Source organism: Pteropus alecto, unplaced genomic scaffold (assembly GCF_000325575.1).
Source record: "Pteropus alecto unplaced genomic scaffold, ASM32557v1 scaffold146, whole genome shotgun sequence".
NCBI classification, from domain to species: Eukaryota; Metazoa; Chordata; class Mammalia; order Chiroptera; family Pteropodidae; genus Pteropus; species Pteropus alecto.
In genome coordinates, this window is record NW_006442107.1 from 34,486,000 (window position 1) to 34,496,824 (window position 10,825).

Consider the following 10,825-nt stretch of genomic DNA (forward strand, 5'->3'; position numbering starts at 1 on the left):
CAGCCACACACTTGGTACCCCTGCCCAGTGCCAGGAAAAGAAATCTCCACAATCTTTGGCTGTGAAAACCAGTAGAGATTGTGGCTGAGTGAGACAGAAGGATGCAAAAATTATAGATATTCCTTTTAAAGGGCCCCTGAACAAACTTATTTGCTGACTGAGCACCAGCCATTGTTCCTTTGTTGAGCCTTCCCCTCCTTTCTCTGTACAGACACAGGCAATCACCATATATGAGTCTCCATCAACCTGGCTAACACAGATCACCCCACCCACATGATTCACTGAGCCCTGCTTCTCTCAATTTGAGGGCCCGCCAAGCTGATTTGCATGATTTTTCTCCAGGAAAAAATGACCTGTCTTGGCCTATGCTGCAGACTTTCCTAAAATTTCTCAAAGGCACAAAACCTAAACAAGCAACATCTGGACTTGTGTGCCCATACCTCTTGCTGAACAGCCCCAAGCTTGGCACTAGCGACGGCTGGCCTCGGCTCCCAACTTGGCCTCCCAAGGCACGTCTCAATCCAGCACAGATAGTGGTCATATGCAAATTGCTTGGTGACTTTTTCCAGGTGGCCCTGGGCAGTGCACAGACTGCAGCTTAACTTGGCCTGCAGCTGGGCCTTTACCAGGAGGCCCTTAGGTCAGCAAGCCTGATGGCCAGCTTTGACAAAGCCAGAGCACCATCCAGGGCTGCATCTGAGGAGTACACACCCAAAAGGAAGACTGGGCAGGCACTAGAGCCCTACTAAAGTGAATTCTGCTCCATAGGGTCAGCCCCATACCTGCCAATTCTAACAACCAATCAGCCTGAGGGTCAATCTATCACTGATGTATAAATAGCAACCAAGGCTCAACTACAGTAGGAGGGCAGAAACAACCCATACAAGGGATACACCTAGAGCATCTAGCTCAGGTGACCAGGGAAGACTGTGCCACTGGTTCCCACAGGACAGCTTTTACATAAAGCCACTCTGCTAAGACCAGGAGACTTACTAGCCCTACTTAATACACAGAAACAAACACAGGAAGGCAGCCCACATGAAGAGACAAAAAAAAAAATGGGGAGACAAAATAACATGTTCCAAATAAAGAACAGAACAAAAGAATAGAACAAAGCTCCAGAAAAAGAACTCAACAAAATGGAGACAAGCAATTTACAGAATTCTGAGTTCAAAATACTATTGATAAGGATGCTCAATGAGCTAAGAGGAAAAGTAGATGAACTCAGTGAGAACTTTAACAAAGAGATAGAAACATAAAAATGGAGACAGATAAACAAAAAATGACTAGTCAGAAATGAAGAATACAATAACTGAAATGAAGAATACCTTAATAGGAATCAATAATAAATTAGATGAAGCAGAAGTTTGAATCTGTGATTCAGAAGATAAGGTAGCAAAAAACACTCTGTCAGAACAGTGACAATTTTTTTAAAAATGAGGATAGTTTAAGGGGCCTTTGGAACAACATAAAGCATGCTAACATTCATATCATAGGGGTAACAGAAGGAGCAGAGAGAGAGCAAGAAATTGAAAACCATTTGAAGAAATAATGATGGAAAATTTGTCTAACCTGGTGAAGAAAATAGACATACAAGCTCAGGAAGCTCAGAGGGTCCCAAACAAGATGAACCCAAACAGTCTCACACCAAGACATGTCATAATCAAAATGCTTAAAGACAAAGAGAGAATCCTAAAACCAGCAAGAGAAAATCAGTTAGTTACCTACAAGGGAGCTCGCATAAGACTGTCAGCTGATTTCTCAACAGAAACTTTTCAGGCCAGAAGGGATTGGCAGGAAATATTCAAAGTGATGAAGCAAGAGCCTACAACCAGGATTACTCTACCCAGCAAAGCTATCATTTAGAATCAAAAGACAGATAAAGAGTTTCCCAGACATGAGAAAGCTAAAGGAGTTCATCACCAATATTACAGGAAATGTTGGAGGGACTTCTTTAAGAAGAAGAAAAAGATGTACATCAAATATATACAAAAATATGAATAATAAAATGGCAATAACTACAAATCTATCAATAATTACTTCAGATGAAAAAAGCATTTAAATGCTTCAATCAAAAGATAGGGTGGATAAGAAAACAAGACACTTACATATGCTGCCTACAAGAGACTCACTTTGGATTAAAAGACACAGAGACTAAAAGTAAAGGAACAAAAAAAGATATTTCATGAAAATGAAAATTTTGAAAAAATCTGAGGTAGCAGTACTTATACCAGACAAAATAGACTTTAAAACAAAGGCTATAGCAAGAGACAAAGAAGGACGCAGTTATCCCACCTCTGGGTATTTATCTGAAGAAAACTAAAATACTACTTTGAAGGGACATATGAATCCATATGTTCATTGCAACATTATTTATAATAGCCAAGATATGAAGGCAACCTGAGTGTCCTTCAGTGGATAAATGGATAAAGAAGAGGTGATACATACATACAATAGAATATTGCTCAGCCATATAAATGAATGAATGAATGAATGAATGAATAGATAGATAGATAGATAGATAGATAGATAGATAGATAGATACATAGATAGATACATAGATAGATACATAGATAGATACATAGATAAATGGAATCTTGCCATCTGCAACAACATGGATGAACCTAGACGGTATTGTTCTGAGTGGAGCAAGTCAGACAGAGAAAGACAAATGCCATATGATTTCACTTACATGTCTTATCTAAAGAACAAAATAAACAAAACAGAAACAAGCTTATATATACAGAGAACATTTTGAGGGTTGCCAGATGGGAAGTGTTTGCGAGGTGAGTGAAAGGGGATGAGACTAAGAGGTATAAATTGGTAGTTACAAAATAGTCATGGGATGTGAAGTAGAGCATAAGGAATATAGTCAGTAATACTGTAATAACTATGTATGGTGTCAGATGGATACTAGACTTATCAAGGTGATCGCATGGATGAAATACAAGTGAATTATAAATATTAGGGGAAATGTTCAATCATGCCAGTTATAAGTTAGAGATTTCTAATTACTATGTTGTTTACCTGAAACTAATATATTATATGCCAACTATAATTTAAAAATTTTAAACATTTTTTAAACTAGTGGAACATTTCAATGTAATCACAGATTTACTTGCCCTAATGTTCCATTATGAGCCCAGTTCTCATCTCTCAACTCATGAAAGTCATAAGTTGAGGAGAGATTCAAACTGCATCAGAGAGAGAGAGGATGGGGCAAGAAAAGAATGATGGTTATTTCTGTTTCATAAATACCAAAATATTTATAAGCCTACTTTTTTTAATCTCATCTTTTCTTCATGTAAGAGGAACTCAACAGTAAAGTAAGGTGAATCTCCAAAATTATTGTGATTCACAACCAGTGCTCTATGACCACCAGGTAGATTTAAGATTCTTTGCACTGTGATAGAAACAGCATTCACTGAGCAGAGAAATGAGAGCTAGTATCTTAGTATAATTCTGCCTCTAGAGTATTGTGTTAACTTGGTTTAGTACTAATGTTTCTAGGTCTCACTTTTCTTTACATTTCATGATGATCATAGCAAGTGTAACTGAATCTCCTAAGTAGAGTACCCTAGTACTCTAGTACCCTAGTCATCTGTAACTGTCTCCAGATAATTTTTTGTGAGTAGTTTCTTTTGAAGAAAGATTATACTTGCAACTGCACCAGCAGAAATATAGTTAAGTGTATTATTTCATCTGGTATTTGGTCAAGTATATTGATAAGCAATTTGGTTGATGTTATCGAATAAATTTAATATTTATGAATTTATTTCGACCCAAATTATTACAGTTGATCAATTGAGACTATTTAGAATGAAAATTAGAGCTAAACCAAACATTTGAAAGTTAAAATGGTGCAGCTATTTCCCTCACACCATAAACTCAAATATATGACAGATGGATTAAGTATAATAAGAGGAAAAAATTAAATTTAAAAAAGCAAATTATTTTTAAATTATTTAATTTTAAATTATTGAAAATAGAAATAAATATGTATTTGATTTCATAATTAGGACATTTTAAAGATATGGAAAAATCAGCAAAGAAAAATTCACTGTATAAAGATTAAAAATTCTTGAGCACTTAATAATAGCAAAATTTAAAACAACTAATCAAAAGAAAAAATTCATAGCAAACATAACAAATAAACAGTAAGTAAAAATTTTATAAGCATAATAAGGCCCCAAAAGGTACATGAGTAAAAGGCATGGGAGAAATACAAGTGAATTATAAATATTAGGGGAAATGTTCAATCATGCCAGTAACATTTTTAGATGTAAACTGATGCAATTTAACCTATCAATGTGGTAAGTACAAAGTTAGAGGCAAGTGAAAACTTCCTTCCAACCAAGAGTTTGTCATCTTGACACCATCTCCAGTATTTCTACAGCAAAACTTCAACATGATCTCAAACATTTTAATAATTTATCCAAGGTGCCTCCTAGTTTGTCTTCTAAAAATTTGGTAAATATTATATCCTCCATAATCCTTTTTGTATGAAGGATATTTTCCAATTAATCTTGTTCCATTTGCATCAGATAAGCAGCCTTCGCTTAGCTTTGCAGAGATTGTCACAATTTATGAACACTTTCACATGAAGCATTTATCCCAACCCAATAAAACAGTTATTATATTACCAATTTTGAGGATTAAAAAACAACCTCTGAGAGAGTAATTTATTTACTTAGTAAATAAACAAGGGCTCAAATTCAAGTGAAACTTCTTGTTTATATTGCCACTTGTTTATATCAACAAGTTGATAAAACTTGTTCCTATCTCATAATTGCTCTGATCTTTTATAGGGCCAGGTGATTTTTTCTCCAGCTGAAATATGTGTTAAGTAAAACTGTACTTATTATATTTAAAAACAAAAAGATAACAAATATTAGAATCTGAAATCCATATCATTTGAGGAAGAAAAATATAAAATTTTCAATGTAATTAAGTTTCAGTCTCTTAGGTTTGAATTTATACATTGTTGACTAAGTTTCATAATTTTTCTTTTACTAGTAAAATTCTTATACTCAATAATCAATACTATCAAGAGATAATTCATGAAAAGTGGATGAATTAACTAAGCACAAAAATAAAAAGCAGCAACTTTCAAAGAGAAATTCACCCTTATTCACAACTAAGAGGTAAATAAGAGACAACTGTAAAGTGAATCATCCCAGGGTACAATGAAACCTGTGTCAAATCAACTCCTCATTCATAATAATTAACTTTTAAGTTAACATTTTTATTTTGAGATAATGTATTTCTAAGAAATAATACCAAGAAGTCCCATGTGTCTTTTACTATTTCTCCTAATAATAATTTATTTCAAAACTGTATTACAATATCACAACCAAAATATTGACAATGATACAGACAAGATGCAGGATAATTTCATTACCAAAAGTATCCCTCTTGCTGTCTTATAGCCACAGCTACTTCCCTCTGAGCATCCCTTTTACCCTGTCTTTAACCTCTAGCAATCTAAATCTGTTCTCCATTTCTATAGTTTAATTATTTCAATAAACCTATATAAGTGAAATCAGTTAATATGTAAGATTTTGGAATTAGCTTTTTTTCACTCAGCATAATTCTCTGGAGTTTCATCCAATACATTGTGTATATAAACATTTTTATTGTTAAGTAGTATTTCATGGCATGAATGTAGCACAGTTAGTTTAACTATTCACCCACTGAAGGATACCTGGATTATTTGCAGTCTAATGTTATTATGAATAAAGCTGCTATGAACATTCAAGTACAAGTTATTTTTGTGAATATGAGTTTTCATTTCTCTGGCATGAATGCCCAGAAATGCAATTGCTGAATCATATGTTAATCGCATTAGTTTTTTTTTTTTAACTGCCAAACTATTTTCCAGCATTTCTATACCATTTTGTATTACCACCAGTTTCTCCACATCCTCACCAGCATACTATGTTGTCACTATTTTTTATTTTAGTCATTCTGGTAAATATGTAGTGATATCTTGTTGTGGTATAAATTTGCATTTCCCTAATGGCTAAAGATGTTGACAGTCTTTTCATGTGTTTATTTTCCATCTTTATATTCTCTTTAGTGAGATTGAACTCATCTCTTTGCATATTTTCTAATTGAATTATTTCCTTATAAATAAGTTTTGAGAATTTTTATGTGTTCCAGATACTAGTACTTTGATATATATTGTTTTCAAATATTTTTTCCAGTCTATAGCTTGTATTTTTTTCTTCTCCACAGAGGTCTTTGCAAGGTAAAAGTTTTAAATTTTGATCAAATCTAGTTTATGACATTTTCCTGCTTTGGTTTGTGCTTGTGGATGTAAAAGGGGGTTCTACTGAAAGTAACCTCACAGGGTGATCTGATCATAAATTCCTAACTGGGCAGGTCATGATGGTACCCATACCCCAGGCATATAACTTTTTAGTAAAAAGCAAGCCCTATCCATTGTTCCTGTGCATCTAGGTTAACATATCTTTGAAATAAGCAGTAACTACCCTCAACAGAGCACATAATCTAGTTAACTTCCCTGTAATAAAATTACCACTTTGCTTTCTCTTATCTCCATGTAATCTCCTTTATGTTCCCTCCTTAATATCAAATGCATAAAAGAAGCTGCAAAACTATTATTTTCCATAGCATTTGAGATCTTGCTCCCTGGTATATGTCATCAGTTTGGCTCAAACGAGCTGTTATTAAAATGCTGTTCAGGTTTGGACAGTTCTTACGTCAACATACTTTCAGCGTTAAGCGTAAGAAATCTTTGCCTAGCCCCAAATACCAAAATTTTCCCCTGTTTTTTCTAGAAGTTTTATAGCTTTAAATTTTACACGAAATCTGTGACCAACTTTGAGTTAATTTTTATATAAAGTGTAAGGTTTGGGTCAAGGTTCAATTTTAGTCTTATGGCTATCCAATTACTATAGCACCATTTGTTTAAAAATGCTATTTTTCCTACATTGCTTTTGAACTTTTGTCAAAAATAAATTGAGTTTATTTGTGTGGGTATATTTCTTGGTTCTTGATTCTGTTCCATTTATCTGTATGTCTGTCACTCCACCAGTACCACACAGTCTTGATTACTGAAACTATGTAACAAGTCTTGATTCAGGTACACTGAATCTTCCAATTTTATTATTCTTTTGAAAAAATATTTTACTTATTCTAGCTTTTTGTGTTTCCACATAAATTTTAGAGTAATCTCATCTATATCTATATTTAAAAAAAAAAAGTCTTGTAATTTCGATAGGAATTGAATTAAACCTGTATATCAATTAGGGGAGAATTGACATCTTTACTATATTGTTCTTCTGTGCTGGCCTCAGCCTAGCAATAATTAATGTCATGATTAGACCTGCCCTTGTGGCTCTTATTATGATCACAAGATGCTTTTCAGCCATAACCATCAGGAAACTGAAAAAAAAATTAAGGTTTATTACTTACAAGACCTAGAAATTACACAGCATGTCTGAGGCCACACAGTGAGGTCATGGCTAGAAATAGAGAGAGAGCACAAATGGGCCTGGAGTTCTGCTTTTATGAGGTCAAGGGTAGGGGTCTACTGTTTCAAGAGCTCACTCTTTATTGGTGAATTTAAAACATGAGAGTGGTAAATTAAAGCACAGGAAAAAAAAAAAGTGGCCCAAATGGTCAGTTATTGAAATCAACCTAAATTAAAGCACAGGAAAAAAAAATGAAAAGTGGCCCAAATGGTCAGTTATTGAAATCAACCAAGATCTTTAAAATAGAGGAACTTCAGTGGGGGAGGCTCTTTATCTAGTCATGTGACTAGTGATGTCTTTATTTGAAATATAAGACTCTTTGAAGTAGATGCTTCCACAATCGAAGCTTAAGTCAAGTACTTGCATCACAAAAATTAAAATGTAGATCCTGCAATGAAAAGGAGAGTAAGGCTGCTAGAACAATCAAAACAGAGTTCTTGGTACAGATGCAGGGAGTGAGGAATAACAATGATGGGACTCTGATTCTTGGTGCCACGAACATCCTGTGGGTGTTGAATTCAGCCATTAGAAGAAGATTTGAAAAGTAGATTTACGTCCCACTGTGGGAGGAGGGTACATGTTGCATCTGGGTAGCACTCTCAACAACTTCACAAATGACAATAATCACAAGCTGGCCTGGAAGACAAAGGCTATTCAGGCAGAGATATCAGCATCATCATGTGGAACTCCTTCATGCAGTCCATTAAAAAAGTACAGTTGACAACACAGTTCAAAAAGTTTTGTGGCTCTTCCCACACCAACCTTAGCATTGATCAATAACCTCCGGACTCCACGCTCTCCAGGGAACACAGGGGCCATAGAGATGACTTGGATAGGTGTTCCTAGAGATGAACTCTTAGAGCCTGTGGTTTGCATGATGGACATGCTGCAGTCTTTAGCCACCATGCAGCCCACCATGAATGCAGAAAACCTCCTGAAAGTGAAGACATTCTCAAAGGACTTTGGACAGGAGAGTTAAAAGCTTCTTCACTCTGGTGACCATGAAAGTGGGAAGATGATTGGGGTAAATTCATATGCTCCGCATGTCAATGGCCAATCAAGGACTCCAGGGCTCATCCTAGTCTCTACAGTGTCCCGTCTGCTGCCTGGTTGCCATTTGAAGAGTAGGAAAGAAGGGCTCCCTGGCCCCAGAGATACAGACATGCATTCGGCACCCAGAACAGTGGTTCTTCCTACATCATCCTCCTCCTCTCTGCATGTTCATCAACTCCTTGTCCTTCCTATCTCTGTGGATTTTTTTTTAACAATAACTCAATTTTCTGCTCTTTTTTTTTTAAGTTTATTGGGATAACACTGGTTAATATAATTATATAATTTTCATGTGTACCTTAAATTTGACATCTGTATATTCTATTGTGTGTTTATGACACAAATCCAGCCTCCTTCAGCTACCATATATTGGATATCCTTTATTCACTTAATTCTATCCCTAGCCCCACATTTGACCCCCTTTAAAAATCTACTGATGTCCTCCTTCTCCAAACCTTACCCTCTGGTAACCACTAGTCTATATGTGTCCATGAGTCTCCGTATGTTTTTCCTGTTCACTTGTTGCTTTTAGGTTTATATCTCACATATAAGTGATATGACGTGATTTTCAATTTTTTTCTGTCTGGCTTATTTCGCTTAGCATGATTATCATGAGGTCCATCTATGTTGTTGGACCTCGTGATAATCATGCTAAGCGAAATAAGCCAGACAGATAAAATACATAAGAATAGATAAAATGGCAGTATTTTATCTATTCTTATGGCTGAGTAATTAATATTCCATTGTATATATGTGCCACAGTTTCTTTAGTCAATCATCTATCGTAGGACACTTCAGTTGCTTCCATGATCTGGCCACTGTGAATAATGCTGCTAAGAACATCGCTGTGCAAATATCTTGTCGGTATGGGTTTTCAGGTCTTTGCAGTAAATGCCCAGTAGAGGAATTGCTGGATCATATGGTAGATCAATTCTTAGTTTTTTAAGGAACCTCTATATAGTTTTCCACAGTGGCTGTACCAATTTGCAGTCCCACCAGCAGTGTTTGAGGGTTCCTTTTTCTCCACATTCTCTCCAGTATTTGTTATTACTTGTCCTGTTGATTATAGCTATTCTAACAGGTGTGAGATGGTATCTCATTGTGGTTTTGATTTGCATTTCCTTAATAATAGTGATGTGGAACATATTTTCATGTGCCTGCTACAACATTATTTTTAATGGCTACATGTACCATGATTTAACCAGTCTTCCACTGTTAAAGAATTAGATCATTTCAAGTTTTCATTTTATAAATAACGCTATTCTGGATATATTTGTAACTAAACCTAATGGATCAGCAGCGGACTGTAAGAGAAAGAACAAAGTCAAGGATGATTCCTAAGTAATTGGAGGAATGAAGTTGCCATTAACTGAGACGGGAAAGACTCAGATAAGAATAGTTTGGGGTTGTCTATGGCCATGCCATCCTGAACAAGCCCGATCCCGTCTGATCTCGGAAACTAAACAGGGTCGGGCCTGGTTAGTACTTGGATGGGAGACCACCTAGGAAGACCAGGTGCTGTAGGCATAATAAATTAAAAAATTTTAAAAAAAAGATCGTAAACTGACAAGGTCCTTGCAATCTGTGAGATCAACCAAGGGTTGCCTTGCCTAAAACAAACAACCAACCAAATAAATGAATAAATTTAAAAAATTTTTTAAAGAAAGTAAATTTAGTTATTATACTGTAAAGGCATGACATCACTTTTGATGAATCTGATATCCAAAAAAATGTTTAAATAGTGCCTTTGAAAGAGTTATAACATTAATATCCTTACAGAGTCATAAAGAGGTCAGATTATTCAGACAAAAACTATGCTACTGCCATTCCTCCAAGCTCTGCTAGAAATCTTCAGGGTAGAATCATAATAAATGACTACAAGTTTACAAAATGGTATTCCATCAGTGTTTTCAATCCCAGGCACCTGAGTTAAAATGTCTAAGCAAACAAACAGACAACACCAAAACACAACAAAAAAAAAAAAAAAAAAAAAAAAAAACCAAATTAAAAAATGGGTAAAAGACCTGAATAGATATTTCTCCAAAGAGAAAATACAGATGGCCAATAGACATATGAAAAGATGCTCAAGGTCACTAATCATCAGAGAAATGCAAATTAAAGCCACAATGAGATATCACCTCACAGCTGTCAGAATGGCTGTCATCAATAAATGAACAAACAAGAGTTGGCAAGGATGTGGTGAACAGGGACCCTCATGCACTGTTGGTGAGATTGCAAATTGGTGCAGCCACTATGGAAAACAGTCTAGAGGTTCC

General features: G+C 35.4%; 1 non-coding gene across 1 annotated transcript; it reads left to right on the forward strand.

Annotated features, from left to right (window-relative positions):
- Positions 1-9,957: 9,957 nt before the first annotated feature.
- LOC112469280 lies at positions 9,958-10,076 on the forward strand. Its single transcript, XR_003042604.1, has one exon. It is a non-coding gene; the product is annotated as a 5S ribosomal RNA (ribosomal RNA).
- Positions 10,077-10,825: the final 749 nt, after the last annotated feature.